At 37.2% G+C, this 23,003-nt stretch overlaps 1 protein-coding gene and 1 pseudogene across 2 annotated transcripts in view; one reads left to right on the top strand and one right to left on the bottom strand.

Annotated features, from left to right (window-relative positions):
* LOC121823251 (small ribosomal subunit protein eS1 pseudogene) overlaps nt 1–15,418 on the top strand; it is a 113,205-nt pseudogene extending 97,787 nt beyond the window's left edge.
* Nucleotides 1–23,003, bottom strand: part of Nkain2 (sodium/potassium transporting ATPase interacting 2) — a 1,058,393-nt gene that overhangs the window by 164,787 nt on the left and 870,603 nt on the right. The window lies entirely within an intron of this gene.

Raw genomic sequence — 23,003 nt, 5'->3', positions numbered from 1 at the left:
TGAGTTGCTGTATAGGCATTGGCTATGAGTTCCTGTGTAGGTATTGGCTGTGAGTTCTTGTATTAACATTGCCTGTGAGTTCCTGTGTAGGCCTTGCTGTGAGCTACTGTATGGGCTTTGGCTGTGAGTGCCTTCATTGACATTGGCTGTGAGTTTTTGTATAGGTATTGGTTGTGAGTCACTGACTGTGAGTTCCTATATAGGCATTGGCTGTGAATTACTGTGTTGGCATTGGCTATGAGTTCCTGTATAGGCCTTGGTTGTGAGTTCCTGAATAAGCATTGGTTATGAACTGCTGGATAGGCATTGGCTATGAGTTCCTATTTATGTAATAGCTCTGAGTTCCTGTGTAGGCATTGGGTCTGAGATCCTATATGGACATTGTTTTGAGTTCTTGTATTGGTATTGGCTGTGAGTTTCTAATAGGCTTTGATTGTGAGTTCCTGTGTAGGCCTTGGTTATGAGTTTCTCTATAGGCTTGGCTGTGAATTCCTATATAGGCCTTGGCTGTGAGCTTCTGTAGAGACTTTGGTTGTGAGTTCCTCTATAGGCATTGGCTGTGAGAGTTGCTGCAATTGGCATTGGCCTCCAGCTTAAAGCTTTATGTTAAAATTTCAATTAATGAAAGATTTCTCATGCTTATGTCCCCAGTGAATATTGTGACCCTTTTTATATATCAGAATTGTTGAATATATTAATACTGTGATCACTTTCAAGAATATAGTGGCAGCATCATTTTCCAAGAACAGTTTGATACTTTTGCAGTTCCTTTTGCTGCATTGGATGCTGCTCGCCTTGTGATTATCACTGACTGGTTTCCATTTAATGATAAGCTATTTCCTGATAGTTTGTCCTTGAAATCTACTCACCCTTTCCTGTGAGTATAACGCCAGTCATTTTATACCTAAGTGAAAGTCTTGGATTAACACATGTATATAAATGCTTTGGGAACTGGAGATGAGTCTTAGCCTCAATAAATAGTAAGTGCATCATGTTCCAATCTGTGGTCTTTTCTACACACACACACACACACACACACACACACACACACACACACACACACACACCTCTTCCATCTCCTCTGCTATTTTTCTCCTTCTGTTTTTCCTTTCCGCTGTGGTCCTTCCTGCAGGCTTATTTGCTTCATTGAGGTCAAAATATCAATTCTGAATATAAATGACTTCTCAAGAATTTATTTCTATTTTTGTTTTCCCATCTGTTTTTAGGTAAGCATACTGAGAATGATAGAATTACCAGAAACAAGAACACCTTTCTGACATGGAAAGGAAAACAGTGGGGTTCTATGTGGTATCCAATTGTAGATGTTTTCTAATCCCATATATCTCTTTATCTACTCTTTAGTTCCATCTATTGAAGCAGAGAAAAAAAAAACTATATTTTTGAGAAATCAGCACAAAAAACAGAATGGCACAATGTTTAAAATTTTCTCTGTTTGAATACTTCATAATTTTATAGCAAGCATAAGAAAATGATATTTAACTAAAAATTGCAATTAAAATACAACATTATGCATCAAACTATTGTATTATTGAATAAATTTCAGAAATTTGAATAATATATAATCTATACTCTGAAAATGTATTTATAAAAATCATAACATTTACTTCTAATGAAGAAGACAGATGGTATGATTTATCTCAGAGATGACAATATTCTTAGGATACACACAAGATGTTGAAACAAATTCTGTTTTGCAGTTGGCCATGGAAATAAATATATAAATCAAGTTCTGGGTTACATTAGTTACAATGTTAATAAAACAGGGCATGGGTGGTACATAGAGTTAATGTTAGAGTTAAATTATAGGATTGTATATTAGGATTGGATCCTAACATAGCCTCAACTACCAGTAGCTGATGAGGCTGCAAGATGTAGATTTTCAGAGTTAGCAACAGACAAATGTGTGATAGGGTTTTATGTGTCTATAGAGATTAACACTCAACCGCCCCATACATTTTCTTAACTAAAGCCATGAATTAGAACATGACCATAAGCCAGCAGGAAGCAATAATATTTTTATTAATTATTTGGGAATTTAATACAAGGCACCCTGATCATACTTGCTTCCTACTCCTTCCAGGGCTACCTTTCCTTCCTAGTCCACTCCCCAAAGAAAGAAAAAGAAATACAGGAAGTCTAATTTGTGTTGCCCATACTCATTGGAGCATGGTCAAACTCGCTTTGTGTATACTTGTATCATATTGAGTTATGGTCCTTCTATTCTTAATTTCTTTAGATATTTTAGTAAGAAAGGCTGTTGACCTTCACCATACACTTGTGCCTGATTTCTGTGTATATTTATGCAATGTATTACATTTATCTATTTGTTCAAATTAAACTATTCTTGCATCTCTGTAATGAAGTCAGTTTGGTCACAATGTATGATATTTTTCAATGATGAATTCCATTTGCAATTACTTTATTGAGACTATTTGTATCTGTTTTAAAGTAGATATTATTCTCCATTATCTTTTTGTGTTGTATCATTACCTGGGTTTGGAATTAGCTTAATACTGGCTTTGCAAATGAGTTTGATAAGGTTCCACATATTCCTATTTCATACAATAATTTGAAGGGGATTGATCTTCATCCATCTCTAACTATGTGGCAGAATTTAGTGGTGATTCCATCCGGTCATGGGCTTCTGTTTCTTTTCTGTTTTCTTTGTAATTGGGAGAACCCTCCTTACTGCTTTTTCTCATTGCTTCTTATAAGACCGAACTGTTTAGATCCTCTTGGCTTAACTTTGATAGGTCATATGACCTTTCTAAAAATGACTCTAATATTTCAGGAAATAATCCAAATTGTTGATATATGGCATTTTATGAAATTAGAAAACTTCTGTATCACAAAGAAATATATAGAGTGAGGAGAAAGACTATAGCAGGAGAGAAAAATCTTTACTAGTTGTATACCAAATAAAGGATCAATATACCTAATACATAAAGAACTTGAAAGCAATCAGAGCCTCAATTAATCCAATCAATAAATAACTAAATGAAATGAACAGCACTTTAAAAAAACAATGAATCACAGATAGCTAACATGCACACTAAAACCCCCATAATCCTTAACCATAGGTGAAATGCAAATTAAAATTACATGGAGATTTTATATCACCCTTTCACACAAGCCATCATTAAAAACAAATAACAACAAATGCTAGAGAAGCTGTGTTGTTAAAGGACTGTTCACACATTTTTGGTAGGGATTTAAATGAGTGAAGCCACATGAATATACTCATGGAGGTTTCCTTAAACTAAAGTTATAACAAACATCATAGATCCAGCTCTAAACTATTAAGCATTTACCATAAGAACCTAATTCAGCATGCTATAGAGATATCATTATATCTGTGCATATTGAGTGACACTATAAAAGCAACCAACTTATGGATGAATCAATAAAGAAAATGTATATAAACATAATGAATTATTATTCAGACATAAAGAATTAAGTTATGATATTTGCAGAAAAAATTGATGGAAGTAGAGATCATTATATTCAGTTAATGATGTTAGATTGAGAAAAACAATGTTTTCTCTCATGGGCAGAATCTATATTTAAAGAAGGGGCATGAGCTAAGAGAGTAGAGGAAAGTATTTAAAGGGAGTGAGAGGGGATACAGAGAGAAGGTGTTGGAAGGTATGCGATGTGACAGCTGAAGGAAATACTATTTGGTTGAAGGAAGGGAACCAGACAAAGATGGAGGAGGAAGTCCATTGGGAGTGAATTAGAACAAACATAATGATACATATGAAAATATTAAAAAGAAATCCAGTATTTTGTATGTTAGCTATAAATTAATAATAAAACCAAACTATATTACAAAGCCACAGTATATATAGCAGTCAGGTATATATCCAAGAGTCACCAAGCAGATCTGTAGAATAGAGCTGAGAGCCTGGAAGTAAACTCAGAGTGAGATGCTATAACAGAGATGACACCAGTCCGTAGGTGTTCTCTCAAGGAGTTGGGGACAAGCAGTCAATACTTTAGAGAAAAAAAAATTACTTTTCATGTTATACCATTTTGAAATTTAACTGGCAACAAATTAAAAGGCCTAAGTGTAAGAAACAATAATGTATTTAAGAATAAATACTGGGGTGTATTTCTGAGTGCCATGATGAATATATATATATTTTGAGCAAGGCTATACATGAGCACGCCTCAATAGGCAATATTTGATGAGTTTGATCACTACCCAGGGAAATATCTGTGTGATGGAAGACAGAAGACAAAAGCAAACATACTAAAGGAAGGCTGGACGACAACCCTCAAAAGGTAGTTTCATGTATGTATTAAAATGTTCCAATTGAACATATAGAGCTAATCTCAATTGTCAACCTGATCAGGTAGAGAAGACCATAGCTTATTTAAAGCACACACTTGGGTGTATCTATGATTCCAGACAGGATTAACCTGGTCGAAATGAATGTAGGCTACATTCATTGGATGGGGCCCTGGCTGGAATAAAAGGCATAAAGAGAGAAAGCCAGCTACATTAGGTGGTCTCTCTCTGTCTTGAGAAAGCTTTGCAGCACGATGGATTCTGACCTATAAACCCTGATCCTAAGGAACATTTTCCTCTCTAAAGTTGTTTCAGCTAGGTATTTGGTTACAATAACAACAGAAAAGCTGACAGAGAACATTTTAAAACATCTGCTGAAAAACTGGCTAATGAATAAGCAGACCAGGTAAATCTTGGATTTCTTCAGTTTTTCTAGTAATCAAGGAATTGTCTCTCAAACAAGGTAATGATGCATACTACTAGCTTGCCAAGAAAACAAAGCTTAACTATTTGATATGTTAATGAGCTCCATTTACATTTGTCTTCTTTTGGATCTCTTCATAATTGATCTTTTTTAATTTAGATAATGGGGGCCAGCCAGCAGCAGAGTGGGTGGTATAGTGAAGGGGGAACTGTTGTGTGATAATTTTTGTGTTCTGACAAGTAAAGCTTGCCTGGAGGTCTGAGGGCAGAGATAACCACTGGTTAACCACAGAGGCCAGGTGGTGGTGGCTCATGCCTTTAATCCCAGAACTCAGGGTTAAAATGATGAGGTGGGGCAGAGACAGGATCTGAGCCTTTTTTTTGGTCAGAGGACCTGGAGAGGTAAGGAGTCAATGGTGGCTGGTCCTCTGCTTTTCTGATCTTTCAAGTTATTACCCTGATATCTGACTCCTGGTTTTTATTGGTAAGATTAATTAGATTTATGCTTCATCTGGCATCTAAACGTTCAGCAAGAATTTCTGCATAAAGCCTAAAAAAAGCTTTAAAAAGAATTGTAAACACAAAAATGAAGTCAAACTCGGCTTCTTGGTAACCATTTTTCCCCCCTCAGGCTGTTTGCTAGTTACAAGCAGAGGTGCTGATCCTTTAAGAGATGGCTTCCTGACTCAGTGCTAGAGGCATAAACTACATGGCTCTTTTAAGAGACCCTGCTACAAAGCACTTAAATGGGGTTTATGAGCAGTGAGTAGGGCACTACTCAGTGGTACATGGACCCAGAAACTTCCCAGAGTTGGGGCGATAAACTTGATACACTGGTATCTCTGCGATGAAGCTAGGTTCTCAGAACCAAGGAATGGGGTGGAGCCATGGTCTTAGCCATGCCTGCTTAGCAATTTAAAGGCTCATGTAGTCAGAAAAAGATAGAGATATGCAGTAAAGACAGATTCAGATGAAAAATTGCTCTAAACAGTTTACAGTGTGTTTTAAAATATATGTAGGCTTGGGAGAGAAAAGAAAAAGGGTACAGAAATTCCTTACAAAACAAATAGAGTAATAAAAATTATAATAAGTCATGTAAAGACAGAAAATACATAGTCTAGATACTGTATGTTATTGTGTTGTCTTTAAATTTTTCACTACTAATGAACAAATAACTGCCAAAAGACATTTGATTATGAAAGCTGCTAGATTAAACCAACCCATATATTTAAAAAATATCTTGACTTCAAAATTTAAGTTAAAAGATATGTTACTTTGGGAAAAAGATTCTGCTTTTATTTCCACAGGAAATGAGAGGCTCTGAATTCATTCTGGCTTATGCAAAATCAGGTTTGATCAAGGAAGACCCCCTGAAAAATCTCCAATGGAAATGGATGGCCCAGATGATACAACATTTCAGAGTGCTTCTGTTGTAATTTCCTCTGAGTTCTATATCTGGAACAGTTTCAAGGCTGCTGACTGAGATGATCCAGCCTCACAGACTACTCCAGTCAGAACTTGACCATAATCCCAAATTTTCTCAGGGCCCCCCAAAGATTACTAGTGCCCCCAACCAACAGAAAGTAGTCTAGAGAACTATGCCCACATTTCCAAAAATAAATTATGAATGTTTGTCATAGTTTAGGGGGATTGGTTACAAGTTGTTATGGATAAGTCATAAAAAAAAGCTAGACAAAGTAAGCTAGATTAAAGGATACTATTCTGAAAAGAAAAAGTGGGGATATAGAAATGATAGGATAAAAGGATTACTGAATCTACTTTAATCCAAAAAACAACTATTAGTCTTACATATTTTACATTGGTATGAATTTTAGTTTATTGATACAAATTCAAAGTAAATGTTGTTATACTCTATGTATATTTCTACTCTTGTTTAGGGTATTATGTTTACACAGCTCATTTAAAAATGTAATATATAATTAAGAAATATTAATAGTCATCTTTAATAGCAAACCCAAAGTCATGTTAGGTATGTTTTCAAGGTCATACAGAAATATATTTCAGATAGATAGGCAATCTTCAAACACTTCAAAGATCTACAGAATATGACATTTAAAATGTTTTAATAACTTAGACTTTTCTGGACAGTGAGACATATCTGCTCCTGACAGCACCAATAACTTCAAAGAGGATGATGGGCATTGACAAAACTTCATATGGAGTTTGTTTTCTTTATGGCAAAAGCTAGTCATGTGGGCAGAGAACTGCCCTTCCTTCAACTGCTAATAGTTACAGTCCAAACTTGATCAGCAAGATGCAAGAAAGGTGACTGCTGAACTTTGCCAAGACAAGGTAGGACAGTCCTTCAAAATTTCCAGCTTCACCGGAAAGTCTGTCAGATATGCTAGGTCTGTAGGCCAGAGATGGATACCCCAATGTTGCAGAGGAACCTTGGGTGATTGTCCAGGCATCCAGCTGTTTCTGTCATTTCCTAATTTTGGAAGTTGTATGCTCTGCACTTCCTGCTTACTCAGGTAATATTATATTCTTCTCAGGTCTCAGATTGAGTTGAAGACTAGATAGTTATAGTTTCTGTGTTATAAGACTCAAAAAGAAACCTTGCTAAAAAAGATGTAAAGTGTATAAGGTTGACAGATATCAAAAAATAATTTTGGGTTGGTAATGCCAGTTAGGATAGAAAGTGAATTAGGTACAACACTGTGGACTCATCAAGATAGGATAGATAATGCAGTATTTTCTCTGAATTTGTCAAATGCTAATGGACTAGAAATTGTTAATATAATTATTGCCTGTATATATTTGTATATATTTATTGTACTTACTGTATATAGTTTTTCTATGTTAGTTAAAACCTCTTTTCTATTTAGACAAAAAGGGGAAATGTTGTATGGTATTTTGTTTGTGTTCTGACAATGCTTGCCTAGAGATCAGAGGGTGGAGCTAGCCACTAGTTAACCATAGCAGCCAGGTGGTAGTGCCTCAAGCCTTTAATCCCAGCACTCGGGAAAAGAGAAGAAATGATAAGGCGGGGTGGAGATAGGATTGGAGCCTTTTTTGGTCAGAGGATCCAGAGAAGTAAGAAGTCACTGGTGGCTGCTCCTCTGCTTCTCTGATCTTTCAGGTTATTGCCCTGATATCTGACTCCTGGTTTTTATTGATTAATTAGATTTACACTTCAGGGAACAAGAAAGATTTCAATAGTAATAGGCCTATATACCAGGGTCTTGTAAAGAAAAATGCTGGTTGTGGCTGGCCCATTGTTCAGGTGAGTCTTCAAAAGTAGCTAATAGAATACAGGCATCTGACAGGCAGAGAACTGATCTGTGCCTTCAAATATGGCAGTCATTCTTTGGTGATCTTATTCTAAGATCCCTATGTACTGAAAATAAATAAAAGTAGTCTAGAAAGCTCCAGTTGTAGTTCTTCTGAAGCTCCATTTGTATCATTTCTTAATTTTTTTTATTTTAATCGTGTGTGTGTGTGTGTGTGTGTGTGTGTGTGTGAGAGAGAGAGAGAGAGAGAGAGAGAGAGAGAGAGAGAGGGAGAGAGAGAGAGAGAGAGAGAGGGAGAGAGAGAGAGAGAGAGAGAGAGAGAGAGAGAGAGAGAGAGAGATGTACATTTGAATGCAGGTGCCTACAGAGGCCAGAAGACAGTGTGGGATCATCTGGAGGTGGATTTATAGGTAGTGATGAGCCACCTGATGTGAGTTCTGGGAACTGAATCTGGGTGCTCTTTTAACTGTTATCTCTCCAGGCTCTGCATCTATTTCTTGCATAGAATCTTGCTCCTTAATTACAAAATTCAGTAAAATACTTCCCTTCTAGCTCATCTCCATTCCTTTGTGTCTGCACAGATACCCAGAAATACTTTCAACCTGAGATTTCTTGTGGCCACACCAGGCTGGGATTCAAATCAATGCCTTGGTACTCAGGCATCATCAGAGAAACTTCTTCTTGTGGTAGGTGAGGATTAACACAGAAAGCCACAATTGGACAGTGAGAAGAGAGTGAGAGAGATTTTGGAACATTCATTCCTAAATGGGATGTCTTCATCAAACCCCTCCACTCAGAGCTCAGAGATTTAGGAGGAAGAGAAAGAAGAAAGATTGTGAGAGCCAGAGGTGATGGATGACTCCAAGGAAACAGTGTCTTCCAGACACAACAAGATTGATGAGCATGGGAACTCACAGAGACTGCAGCAGCATGTTCAGGCCCTGCACAGATTCATGTCAGATGGGGTTTCAGTGCTGAAAGTGGAAATGACAGGAGCCCCTACCCCTAAACTAGAAGCTATCTGCAATTGATGCCTGCTTACAAATAAAAAAGTTAGCTTTCTCCAATGGAGTCTCACTGGGTATATTAACCATACTTCAGACCCTATGCCCAGAAGTAGATGGCCAGCACAAAATAAACTCAATGGCATTTTTGTAAACTTTTTGTTTCATATTTCTTTGTTTGGGCACTTTTCATCATTATTGGTCTTTTGCTGGTATATTTTGGTTTCTATTTTTTTGTGGTTTTTTATTTTATTTTATTTTTCTAGTGTGTTTCTTTTTGTTATTGTTTGCGTTTATTTTTTAAAGGTTGTCAAGAAGGTGGGAAGGAAGCGGGATGGGTGCTGGGGAAGAAGAAAAGCATGATCAGAATATGTTGTATCAAGTTTTTTTTTCAATAAAAAAGAAAAATGTGTCCAAAATTAGGGCAAGGAAGAAATTGGTAGAGTGAATAAAATAAAGATTAAACTAAAGAATACAAACAAAGTACAGTAAAAGAAATGAAGGTCTAGCAGAAACAGGATGTACAATCAAACTGCGTATTGCTGTCTTGCCTCTCTGGAAAAGGATAAAAAGGCTTCAGGTAGATCTCCTTTTTGCTAACTGTAGTCTCAGAAAGGTGGACAGTGGTTTGAGACTCTTGTCTTCTGCCTTTGGTTACAGAGTGAATGCTGTCATCTCCCAGGTACAGAGACAAACCCTTCAATGGACTCAGGATTTGCAATGTCAGCCCTTGGTTTGAAAGTCACAAGTGAACCTAAGCATTGAATGTATCAGATTCTTTTGCCAGACACAGTTCTTCCTGTCATAAGATGTCCATCTATTTGCAACACATGCAGGTAGAGCGTCTTTCAGAGGAGACAAGCTTTAACAAGATCAGCAAACTCCAAACCTGTGATTTGAATACCATTTGGAGTTGTGTTTATTTTGGAAAGAGGCATCATTTTTCAGTTGCTGACATTACAGAGATAGAGAAAGGCACATTTCATCTCTCATTGGTGCGGCTAAGAGCATTTATCCTGGAGAAAAGGAGCTGTGTAGAAAGGCAACAAAAGAAAAGATAGAACAAAGCCTTGTGCAGCTGACATCCCATAGTTGATTTCCATTGGCCACAACCGTTGCTTGTCATCCAAAACTCCTGCGAACTTCAAGCACAAGTCTCATTCTCAGTCTCATTTTAGTAAATGAGCATTATTTAATGCAAGAGCTTTTGCAAGTGTTTGACAGCCTGAATTTCAATCCGAATTGGTGATAATGATGCACATATCATTACTGTCTTGCAAAGCTTCCTAGTGTGAGGAAAAACCAGTTGGGCCACAAGGAATGGTTCAGAGAATGCTTTGAAAGCATTCTTCCTCAGAGAGGAGCACACCAATTGGTTACTCAGTATCAAACAGTCTTGAAAACATACTCAGTGAGCAGGGTGTAGTTAAGATTTTAGGAACACACACGTATGTGTCTATGTATGTATGTATGTATACAAACACATGTAACAACAATTAAAACGAGAACATAAATTTGAAAGAGCAAGGAGGGCTGCATGGGAGGATTTAGAGGGAGAAAATGAAGATGAAAATGATGTTATTATATTATATTCACAAAAATAGGATATTTTAAAAATAAAATATTCTCCCTTCGCCAAAAACCATACCCTCATTTCCTGCCTGGGCAATACTCTTCTATTAAAATTCATTCCTGTTTGTTCTGAAGACTTTTGCTCATTCTACGCTCCCATATTGACTTGGAAATGGTTTTCCCTGTAAGAGGTAATAAATTAAACCTTTTCATTGGATAGCTTATATTTCCAAAACATGACAGTGGGCTTACAGTACTGTAATACAGAGTCACTAAAACAAATCCATTCCTGGAAGGCCGAAGTGGGTTGTGGGGGCTGTAAAGGTGTTCTACCCTTCATGTTCTTTGGAAGAAAACATGAGATAGAATGAAATTTAGGACTAGGGTTAAAAGGAAAACTGAAGGGAAAAATATGCAGCTTCTAAAAGCAAACACTGTCCACCTTCAACTTTTTCGACAGCCAACATGAGTTTTACAGGCCTTGGTTTGGCAAAGAAAGCCATAACATTTCCCAAATATATTATTTCTTTTTACGTAAAGAGAAGTAATGTTTGAATATGTCCATGGGGAAGCTTGCTTATGATCCGGATCCTGGAATAAGCTGTGAACCTCTTTTCTTGTCAACAAAACAGAAATTATGCTGAATGGTTTGTATGGTCTGTTCCAGAATTTTGGCTCTTGACAGTAGTATTTTGAATGGGATTATCTAATAGAGCTTCTTCTATAATGCTATCTATCTAGATATTTTAGCTTATTTTTTCAGAGTCCAAAGTTAGATTGTATTTAAAATGTTTCTTTTTTGTTAGTTTGCCTTATTTATCATTTTATTTTATTACCAGTACCAATTAGAGGTAGCTATCTTACTGTATTTATAAGGAAAGAGGCGGTCACTGTAAAATTCTCTACAGTTCTATCTCCACACAACTGAGAAATTCATTCTATTAAAATTTTGTGTATCTTCCTGTGAAAGAGTTAACTAAAAACAAGAGAAATAAATATTTGGAACCATTGGCTGCCCTGTAATTCCTTTGTCTACTTGTATGGATGATTTTTTTTTATGCATGCATTTCCTATTTGAATCAATGAACATATTTTAGTTTGTTCATTCAGGGCAAGCCTTTTGACAGTTAAATCCCACTCAGAAGTAAAACTCAAAACTTTGGTATGAAATCTGATGTTAATGTCCCTGTACTATGGCAGACCCTAAAGATGGATGTAAAGAAATCCCATTCTGAATTGAAGAGATTTGAGTGTTCTCACTGGAAGGGTCTTGAGCAATTCTGAATGATTTTATGAATAGCGAGTTTTTTTTATTAATACTAGATTTAATTCCATTCTGACTTATGCTGATTTTTGATAGACCAATGTTTAATATACTCTTGTCAAGGTACCATCAACTGGAACAGCATTTGCTTCTTTCTCTATCTATAAAGCCAGATGAACCAGCACTTCTTAGATGGTCTCCAGTAAATTTTAAGGAGAAGCGTCTTCTATAATTGGTGAATGTCACCTTCCAGTTATCCTTTAAAGCCCCAACATAGACTGTCATCCAATTTGGGTTTTATTTACTCATAACTAAATTATTCTGGGTGAATCTTCACTATAGCAAAAATAACAACCACTATCAGCTGATAGAAAAATGAAGTCAACGAAAGAGTAGTTTGATGTTTTTTGTGGCTTAGCAAAAGGAATAAGCAATGACATCTTGTGTTTATAGGTACTGAGGAGGCCAGTGCCTTTTTCTATTGATTAAAATACATTTAAACACTAAGTTTCAGCTTCTATTATCTTGAATTTCTTAACCTCTTTGTAAGAATCTCAAATATCACTACTTCTCCTTTTCCCACAATAATCCTACCTGCTTCTTTCACTTTTAACAGCAACAAGAAATGACACCAGTGCTACTTAAGAAATGAATACTTTCAGTTTATCTTCACTATTTAGTCTTATGAATTAAGGGAGGTGACATTATTAAGAGGGTAGAATACTGAGTCCCAGGCACTCTTTCCCAAGCAGACAGACAACTACTCAACAGTCTATGAAACAATCCCCTTTGTTAGGAATCCAGAAACCAGTTGAAAGACTCCTGTGCTGCATTTGAATGCAAAACTAACTGTATCAAAACACTAGGAAAATTATGGTTTTCACTCATCATAGTCTGTCCCAAGCTTCACTGGAGTGAGTAGCATGATTGGGTGAAAGCTTCCAGCTCCTGGCTTTTCTGAGGGAAAGGAAGAGAAGATTGAAACTTGGTTCTACTTATCAGATGTTTTGGTAGACTCTTTAATGGCTTCTGTCTTGTCTGTACCCCACTATTGACAGCAAGCAGCAGCAAGCTGAGGTCCACTTAAAGCACAAGTGATGCTTTAGAATGTTCTATACATACCTAACACAGTCCTTCCTCTGGCCCATGACAGAATTAGAGGGCAAAACACTTAGAACTCCCAGCTTTCCTGTGGGGAGGAAAAGCATTCTGAGTTTGTATAATAATCAGGTTGGGGAGTGGGTGATTCTGACTGGCTCCTCCCGTGCCTGCTTTGTAGCCACACTCTAGTGGCTGCCGGTAATAAAAGAGAGCTGGACAGTTTGCGACAACTTCAGAGAACCTGTAGTGTGACGGACACATCTCAAGGGAACAAGAGAGGATGGGCTATTCATAGAGCAACTGCCAAGTTCCTATCATTTCTGGATACCCAAGCAGAGCAACAATGAGGACACACACAGAGAAAATGTTTAAGGAGATTCTCTAATCTCTATGCAGCCAACTATTTGGTGTTTGGATAAAGTTTCTATGTTTTTAAATGCATGGAATGAAAGTTACAAGGTATACAGATAAATATGATGCCATGGTACATGAACAAAGTATACCTACAGAAACTGATCCTAAGGGCATGATATATGAAGTATCTGACAAACAATTCAAAATAATCATCATAAATAAGGTTAACATCTCAGAAAAATTATTTGTGAGCCAAATGAGAATATTTACAAAGAGATGAAAATACAAAAAAGGAACCAAACAAAAGTGGGAGCTGAAGAACACAGTAATTGAATTAACAAATTCTCTAATGGGCTTCATTGTATGAGCTGAGTTTGGCATACCAATCATAAACTCAGAGAGAATCTATCTGAAATGATATAGAGAAGGGGGCAAAACAAATACTGAGGACAGCCAAAAACAGCAAAGGGATGCCAGAGAATTCCAAAGAGTACTAAGTGCCCTGAAAGTTCTCATTTAAGACAAATCTTGCTGTCTGCTCTTTTACTGAGCAAAGAGGCATTCTAACTAATGGTCTTCTTTTCTTCTCTTCCTTCTTCCAAAACTTCAACAAGAGTTAAAAGCACTGTCCAGAGTTAAGTATTGTAAAACAGAAATGCAATTGATTGACAAGATCCGGAAGCAGAAATAATTTAACAAAATAATGCATAAGAGCTGTTGCCTGAAAATTCTTCTTAAAGCCTCCAAAAGGTGAAGGAGACAGAAGCAGGTCCCACATTAAACACAGCTGTAGACAGCTTTGGCAGGGAATGATTTCATGCTTGATATTCCTAAGAACCATCACCATGATGATGAAAGTGAAGATAATGGAAGCAGCTTCCTTTCCTGGCTTGCAGGGCTTGATATCCCCCATTAGCTAGAGGCATGCATCACTGCAGAGTTGTGATGCTTTCATCTCCGTTCTCAGGGTTTCAGAGCAATATCTGTAAGTGCTGAGAAAGGCTGTTAATGAGGCACAAAGAGATGGTCATTGGAATGTTCTTCATAATAAGAATCTGGCTACTGGTATAGGCATTAATAATGACATTCTACCATACATCACAAATACTTAGAACAGTTCTCTGTCTTTTTAAACAACTGTGTTCATTGCTGAGATAGAAAAAAATATTGTGTAGTATTTGTTGCCCACTTTCACGTTAAAGTCAACTGTCCTCTGTGTTTAAATAAGTTCAATTTGTAAGTACCTGGATTGCCCACAGATTAATATACATTTCAATTATATATTCTAGCTTACCTAGAAAGGCTCAAAATGAAATTGTAACTGGTTTCTGGGGCTAGAGTCAACAGCCATTAAGAGAACAAGGATTTCTTGGTGCTCTGAGCAGCACCGTGGTGGCCAGCAAGAACAAATGCCTAAAAAAGGGGGGCAGAAAGGGAGCCAAAGAGAAAGTGCTTGGTACATTTTCTAAGAAATTATTGGTATGATGTGAAAACTCTGTGTATGTCCAATATTAGAAACATTTGAAAAACACTAATCATCAGGACTTAAGGAACCAAAATTGCATTTGATAGGCTCAAGGGTTATATATTTGAAGACAGACTTGCTGATGTAAAGAATGATGAATTTGCATTTAGGAAATTCAAGTTACTTGCTGAGTATGTTGATGTCAAAACCTGTGTAGCTAACTTTCATGGTGTGGATCTTACCTGAGACAAAATGTGTCCCATTGTCAAAAAGCGGCAGGCTGTGATTAAAGCTCATGTTGATGTCAAGACAACAGGGAGTTATTTGCTCCACCTGCTCTGTGTTGGTTTCACTAAAAAGGATTCAACAATCAGATACACAAGATGTTGTATGTATGGCATCAACAGGTCAGCCAGATCTGGAAGAAGATGTTGGAAATCATAACCCAAGACATGCAGACAAATGATTGAAGGAAGTGGTTAATAAATTGATTTCAGACAGCATTGGAAAAGACATAGAAAAGTCTTACTAGTCTATTTATTTTCTTCATAATGTCTTCGTTAAAAAAGTAAAAATCCCAAAGAACCCAAGTTTGAATTGGGAAAACTCATGGAGCTCCATGGTGAAGATGGCTGTTCTGGAAAAACTACCAGTGACAAGACGTGTTAAAGTTGAACAAGCTGATGCATACATGGACTATTAGCCCAAGAATCTGTTTAAAATCCAGATTTTAAATAGTGATAAGAGATTCCTGTTGGTGATGGTGTGTGTGTGTGTGTGTGTGTGTGTGTGTGTGTGTGTGTGTGAGAGAGAGAGAGAGAGAGAGAGAGAGAGAGAGAGAGAGAGAGAATGAATGAAGTCATTTTGTAAACTGAGAAAAAAAAAGTTTATTTAAAATATTCTGCATGCCAGCCTCAAGATTCTAAGTATCAGGCATTGCAGCTACAGCAGGATTTTAACAGGATGAGCCACACAGATTTTTCTTCCTAGGAAGGAATGGGTTAGTGAAGAACAGATTGTCAATTAAGCATGAGTTGAAAGTTCAGCTTTCAGAAGATCCTGAACTTATGCCTCACATTTCAAGAAACAGATCCTGAGGAAGAACAGAAATAGATGAAGGCTATAGATAAGACGAAAAACTTATATAAGCCAAGTGTATGAGTTTCTCTACCCATGTCATTGGCTCACGTAAATGCCAGACATCATTTTATATCCAGCCTAGATATAGCAGACGTTGGCATTTAAGTATAGATTGCTATGAGAGAAAATTGCCCTTAAATGAAAAAGGAAGTTTACTGGTGAGAAAAACGATTTCCCCCAGTTAACAGTTAAAACCCCAATAATAGAAATGTTTTCAAGCAGAGGTCATAGGGTGGGAGAAGAGAAGAGCTATAATGATACCTCAGTTCCCACCTAAAAAGAAAGAAAATCAGCTTCAGTTTAAATTGCAATGTGTGGGTTGTGTACATCGAGTGTTCTCCTCCCTCTCGCCTAAAACCTCAGGCTTCATGTTAAATGGGACAAATCACATCGTTCGTAGTTCTGCTCTGCTTGGTACAGCTGCTGGCTGCAGGTGGTGCCCTAAAAATATATTGTTTGTTTATTTTGTGTTGTAGCTGTCTCCAGAATGGTGCCGAAAAGCACAACTGCTCACTTCCCTTTGTGCTGGTGAACCGCGTGATGAAAGACTAAGACCTCTGCCAAACCCAGCATGGAAAGGCCCAAATAAGAGGCCCAGGTAGTGCTCGAGGCTCAGCTTCTGATAAGTTCCATTTTCTTTGGATTCATGAAGCAAAGCTGACAAGCAGACTATCTGTCATCAGAGCCTCTTGACTGGGTCTCAGTGAAGCAAAGCCAAGCTACAAACTTCCTTTGTTGGGAGAATAATTGAGCTGCTCTGGAGATTAACATCGGTAAAGCACATGGGGCAGAAATGAAAAAGAAATCAATAACACATCACAGACGCAAAATAGAGGCAGAGAGGAATCCAGGTAAATGTTCACGTAGATTATTTAAATAGAGCTTTTAATGATTTTTTTACTTTAATAACTTGCATGATCAAATAGTTTTTCCAGTCATCCTGGCAGAGCACTCAAGGGTTACTCTGCTTACCTCACTGTTGTTGAACACAACACAACAATTTATATGTAAAACCGTCTTATACACTATGTTCAAAATAATGATACATGAGCTTTACATTATCCATTAATCCTATTCTAGTCATTTTTCATTAGGCGAGTCTCAAAACAACGAGCCTCCCCAAAGGTAAGGATTTATATGAACTAATTGGTACAAAGGCAAGATTGACAACTGTAATTTCATGCCAAGCAACTTTTGTCAAGGCATTTCTTGCTATTGAAAAATAAAAATAAAAGATTCAATGGGATTCTGATAAAAGTAGATTTTCAAATCTAGAGGATAATTAAGTGAAATGTAAACTAAGGATGATTTCATAAAAATACTTAAAAAGCCAATTGCCTTCTAGCAACTGTGTCACTAAAGGCTTTCTAAAATTGAGTGCATAGAAATACATTTAGATTATTAACATGAGAGGGAATGTGTTTCCTAAAGGGTGGAATTCTAACTAGCTCCCATCTCACTTTTAATTCTTGTGGGAACTATGGCTATTGGCTGCATGTATATTCTATATGTGCATGGGAAATATATGGTATATCCAATATAATCATGATTCCAAATTTCAGAAATATGGATCAATGATGTTTATCCTGACAGTGAATGGGAAAGGAAAAAAAGAGTGAAGACTGGCGAGGGAAAATAAGAGTTCCAATATTAGGAATGACAGGCAGACAGAAACAGATAAATGGAAGAAGGCAAAGGAAATCGAAAATGTTGAGAAAACAAATCTAAGATGGATCCAAATGAGAGACATGGACTGAACGGTGGAAACCTAAGAAGAAATTTTTGAATTGTTTAAAGAAAAAGAATTTTAATCAGTTAGTGGCAGAGGCAGGCAGATCTCTATGAGTTTGAGGCCAGTCTGGTCTACAGAGCAAGTTCCAGGAGAGGACAGACATGGCTACACAGAGAAAATCTGTCTCCAAACAACAACAAAACAAAAACAAAAACATAAAACAAGAAACAAAGCAAAGAAAATGCACAATGAGGAAATGCACAATGGGAAAGAGTTGGGAATGCTAAGTCAATTTGAGAAAGTAGCCTGCAGTTATTAGCTCCAGACTAGTGAGAGGGTAGTCAGAACTAAAGGTGTACCCTCAGGGAAGGTCACAGCCTTTGCGATTATCCTATCCATCTTTAGGTTGAATCTACTTGACTTTAAGCCACTGTTTGAATATGGCAGCTTTTTTTTTTTTTTTTTTTAAAATCAAGTTTGGAGCAAGGCTCACTGCAGTTTTGGCCACTCTTCTAATTTCCTAATAATGTGCTTCCTTTGATAACTTTTCCCAAAAGATTGTATTTATAAGCAACACTAACATGTTTGGGAAGTAAGCATGTGCTCGCTGTAAAGGAACGCAGATAAGTGAATCATTGTGATTGCATTTCTCTCTACCTCAGTGTACAATTCTAATTAAAGTTGGTTTTCAAAGTACCATGGGTTACATAATAGTGATAAATCAATAAAAATGACATTTGACTAATAGGATAACATGAAACTATGATATAAATGAGTTTTGTGCTTAGACGTTTAAAGGGGTAGAATCCTTTCTATACTCCTGTGATGAAGAAATTGATGAAGTTCTAGAAAAAGTTGGAAGAATGATGGTGAACAAGATGAATGAGCAGAAGGCATTGATTAGTAAGAGGAAAAAAGAAAAAAATGCTTACAAATGTGCTGAAAATGAACTAACCAAGCTTAAGAGGGGGAATTGTTGGACTCACTGAAAGAGAACAGAGAGATGCATACATTTCAGGATGTAAGAGCAGGTAAAGGTATTGAAAATATCCTTGGAGCTGTGACACTCTGGACTTCCTGTCACTGTGGGAAGCACCTGAATTCCTGAAAGAATGTGTATTGTTTGATATGAGCAGAGCTATCTCAGGGACTCTGGTCACTGTGTGGATGCTGATAGTGTGTGCAGAAAATGTCACCACAGCTTTCTCTCCACAGTTGTTTACAGCTTGAAGACTGCTTAACCAGTGTTCAGAGATTAACCAAACTTGCCTCTTTGTCTGCTGTCTATAATACTCCCACCTCCTTGTTCTGTTGTGTGTGCTTACACACCTCCCTGTTCAAATCTATATAATAATTAATGTGAGTTTCAGGGTGCAGTGGCGGCAGCTTCTCCCGACTACCAAATTCCCCATTTTCTCTCAAATGTGCCCACATTTCTGTCCCTTCCTTCATTCCCTCACTCCCACAGTAAGGTCAATTTCTGAAGCCGTGCACAGCTTGCAACATCAGGACTGGGGAACCAGAAGTGAAACAGGTCTTAATACAGACATCTATGTGATGGTTGCTTCTCTGGGTAGAATCCAGTCATCATACAGTAAGAAGGACAAGACTGCGAGATATAAACTTATTAGTGTCCAAAGTTGCAAGCTTCACTCAGGCTCATTGCTTGAGATGAATTTCACATGGTTGGTGAGAGCAGAGACAAAGGTTAAGAGGAGAAAGAGCAGAGTCCGAAAACCTGCAGCTGGCATGGCATGAGGAGAAAAATAGGGGGAAATGACCAGGCCCAGGAATCATGTCTCTTGCTGAACAGAAGGATGTGTGGGCTGGTAACAGTTTAAGTCCTATTTATAAGACTGATAAAAGTGAAAGATACAGACAGAATATCACAGATGGTTCCTTTCTACTGTGTAAACATTATTTAGCTGTAGTGTATTTGCCCATGTTTTTATTCCTTTTCTCTCAAGTATAGCATGCCAAACAATAAATTATCTTTCACATTATGGCTGTCAGTACAAATCATGTTTATATCCTTCCTTTGAGAATTCAATGCTCTTATTTAAAAACAGGAACACATCTTAGTATGTTTCTCTACCACTATATTTAGACAATCCGGTGAAGAGGAAAATGCCATGAAATGCTTATGCCTAAGAATTCTGTATTACACTAATTGATTGGGACTAGAATGGCATCCTAAATAATATTGTACATTACAAAAGAAGATGATAATCTGAGATTTCAGGCCCATAGCTTGTAACAATTTCCACAAAATACTATGCTTTGGTAGATATTAGCATGATTGCTTATTTTGGAGACACCTTTGACTCAATGAAACTAATTTAGTTCTGAAATGTTTTTTTTGGTTATAAATTAAGTATAAGAAATATGATCTGAACTTAGTTCATTCCACAATATGCTGTATACAATCTCAACTTAAACCTCACGTTATTAAGGAAACATAATTATTGGTGATTTGTTGCAGTCTATAATCCTTACTACCTTCTTAAATGCATTCATATTTTTATTCTCTGTTTCCAAATGTTGTGATAAATAAGATGATGGCCTTAGAAGTCAAGTGAGTTTTTCAAACATTCTACACAGAAGCAGCCATTGTGCACAGGTGGTAATAGTTGATAAGGGACAAGGCAGGCTAGTGAAGCTGGCGATTGAGTCATATTATATTGATTTTTTTAAAAAACAGAGCTCTACCTGGGGAAAAGGTAAATGTAGTAGGATTTTCTTCGTTTTTTTGCATATCACTGTGAGTTTATCTGAAAAGTTTATATAGTAGCAAAAGGCACTGAGCTAAAGAGAAAATAAAAGATCCTGTCTTTATTCATTCTCAAGGCAATTTCTTTAGCATTTAGTTCATAATTATGAAGTATTTTATTATACAATTGGTGGTAAGATCTAAGGATGGGTACTCCCTGATTATGACTATTTTACCTTCTATTTCTTAATTTGCAAGTAGGGAGAAACCAGAGAATGTTAATAACAAACAATGCCCCACCACCACCACCAGGGGCATTTAATTTGTCTTCTGAGGCTATCTGAGTTCTTGCACTGTTTGCCGGTGTGTTCACAGACACATTGACTAATTTCAAAGGACGCACCAGCCATAAGCAAAATGAATCAAAAGACCTGATGAAAGGAACTAATTAACATGTATTTCCACTAGTAGTATTTGTTACCATTCAGGGATAGCACACTTGTGGTTCTGAAATTAGTTTGTAGAACTTTATTTTATTTTCTATGTTTGGAACACAGGGTTGTTCCAAGGAACATCTTCTGATTCCATTTCTATTTTCTTTTCTAACCTTGAGGGAACTACCTGTTTACACTCATATTTGTTTCTTTCCCCCATGTGTTTTGAATATTTGTATGAACTAAAGTGATGCTGCAAAGAAAAATAAAAAAACAAATCACATTTGTTTGCTTAGTTCCTAGCCTTTACATGGTCTCTACATCTGAGGTCCCAGGAGCAGTACACCTAAATGAGCCCAGCATTGCGGATATGTGTACCAACCAAGTCTACCCACTATGAGTACAGCTAACAGCTGAGTCCCCCCAAATCACCATGCTTCTAACAACCGAGATCTGTCTTCCAGTACATCTAACAACTAAGCTCAACATTCTGGGTTATGTGACAACTGAACCCAGTACTACAAGTACTTCTAACAACTGAGCCCCACCTTGTAGTGTTTCTAATAACTGAGTGGGAACTGTGGGTATATCTGACTGAGTCCAGCACAGCACTTACATCTAATAGTAAGGCTTACTATGACAGTTGCTGGCTATTGTTGGAGCTGGGAGAAAAGGATGCTTCCCATGCTGACCATTTTCCCTCGTAAGGAGCCAGGAGTTTTGTCCTTAGAAGAAAACTACTTTTTTGATCTTTGACACTGGACTAGGAATCTTAAAGACTCGGTTCTCATTTCCAGATCCATGACAAATCACTAGTTACTACTGAAATGTAGTGAATGCAGTGAAGATACAAAGGTGTATTGATAATACACTATTTCTGCCATAGGCCTGACCTGAATGAAAATGTTTCTGAAGACCTAGGGAAAAATGGTGGAACAATCCACACTGTATGGCTACCCTTGTGTCAGAGACGCAATTTCCCTGAACGTGGCTATGTGGCCTTATAGGTATTAGAGAACCTAGTTCCCCGAGAGAGCTGTGGCACCATCTTGGTAGTAGGAAACTGACTTTTCTGCCTGAATTTCATGTGTTTCTGGGAAATTCAGGGATTTAGACCCACTTACTGTGAAGAGAAAGGCAAGACACTGGTGTTTCTACACGAAACTCTGGGAACGACAACCACCCAAGATTATACCTATAGTTTGTATAAACAAGGTTATAATAGGTGTTAGAAACCCCTATTTCAGGGCAACACTGAGCACTGCCTTAGAGAATTGCTCATTTCTGCTCTCAAATAGCCTGAAAAGTATCAAACAAAATTTTTTTTTAAACCTGAGGTCTATGTGTGTTAGATTATTGCTTGATATTTTTCACTATTGAGATTGCAACCTTGTGGAAGATTAATTGATCATACATACATACATCTATTTATTTCTGAATTCATTCTGTTCTGGGCATTTGTATACATGTCATGGCTGTACTACACACTTTTAATCTCTATAATATCGTAATGTATTTTAAAAACAGGAAGACTGACATGTGTAGCTTTGTTCTTTTAAAGATTATTTTGATTATTCCCAGAAAATTATGGTTTTGTATGAACTTTAGGGTTGTTTATTCTGTTTTTATAAAAACTGCTGTGGAGTATATGATGTTTAATCTAAATTTTTTTCTTGGTAATATTGTTTAATTTATCTGGCTGCAAAAGATCTTTGTATAGTGGCACACTAAATAATATATTTTAAGTGTATCTATTTTGTTGCTATTTTAAATATATCTGATGCAATTTAAATTAAAAATATTCTGTTGGGGATCAATTTCAGGCATTCAAATATGGTAGTTCTACCACTGAGATACACTGTTCTGCCCAGTAGTGTGATTTGAAACTTACAATCTTTTATTTAAAGCACAAGTATAGAGCTCACTCACCTCAGCCAGCCCTCTCAGCCTATACGCATCCCTTGAAACTCACCTGACACACATGTAGAACCAGGGTGCCCTAGTTCTTCCTCCATTTCCATCCTCAGCCATTCCTCACAGCCCATCTCCATTCTCTTGTTACTCTCCACCTTCTGCAAACCTACTCTCTTCCAGGGACCCCACAGCCACCACACTTCATGGGGACTCAGATAGACTATCTGTGTCCTCCTTCTCCTTCTCCACCCTTGTCTCTCTAGGATACTTCTTGTCTTTCTGCCACTTCACACCTCAGCCCCTCATTCTAGCTCATTTCCATTC

This window comes from Peromyscus maniculatus, chromosome 16 (assembly GCF_049852395.1).
Source record: "Peromyscus maniculatus bairdii isolate BWxNUB_F1_BW_parent chromosome 16, HU_Pman_BW_mat_3.1, whole genome shotgun sequence".
In the NCBI taxonomy this organism is placed as follows: Eukaryota; Metazoa; Chordata; class Mammalia; order Rodentia; family Cricetidae; genus Peromyscus; species Peromyscus maniculatus.
The sequence above is the reverse complement of the archived record's forward strand: the minus strand, read 5'-3'. Positions and strand labels throughout refer to the sequence as shown.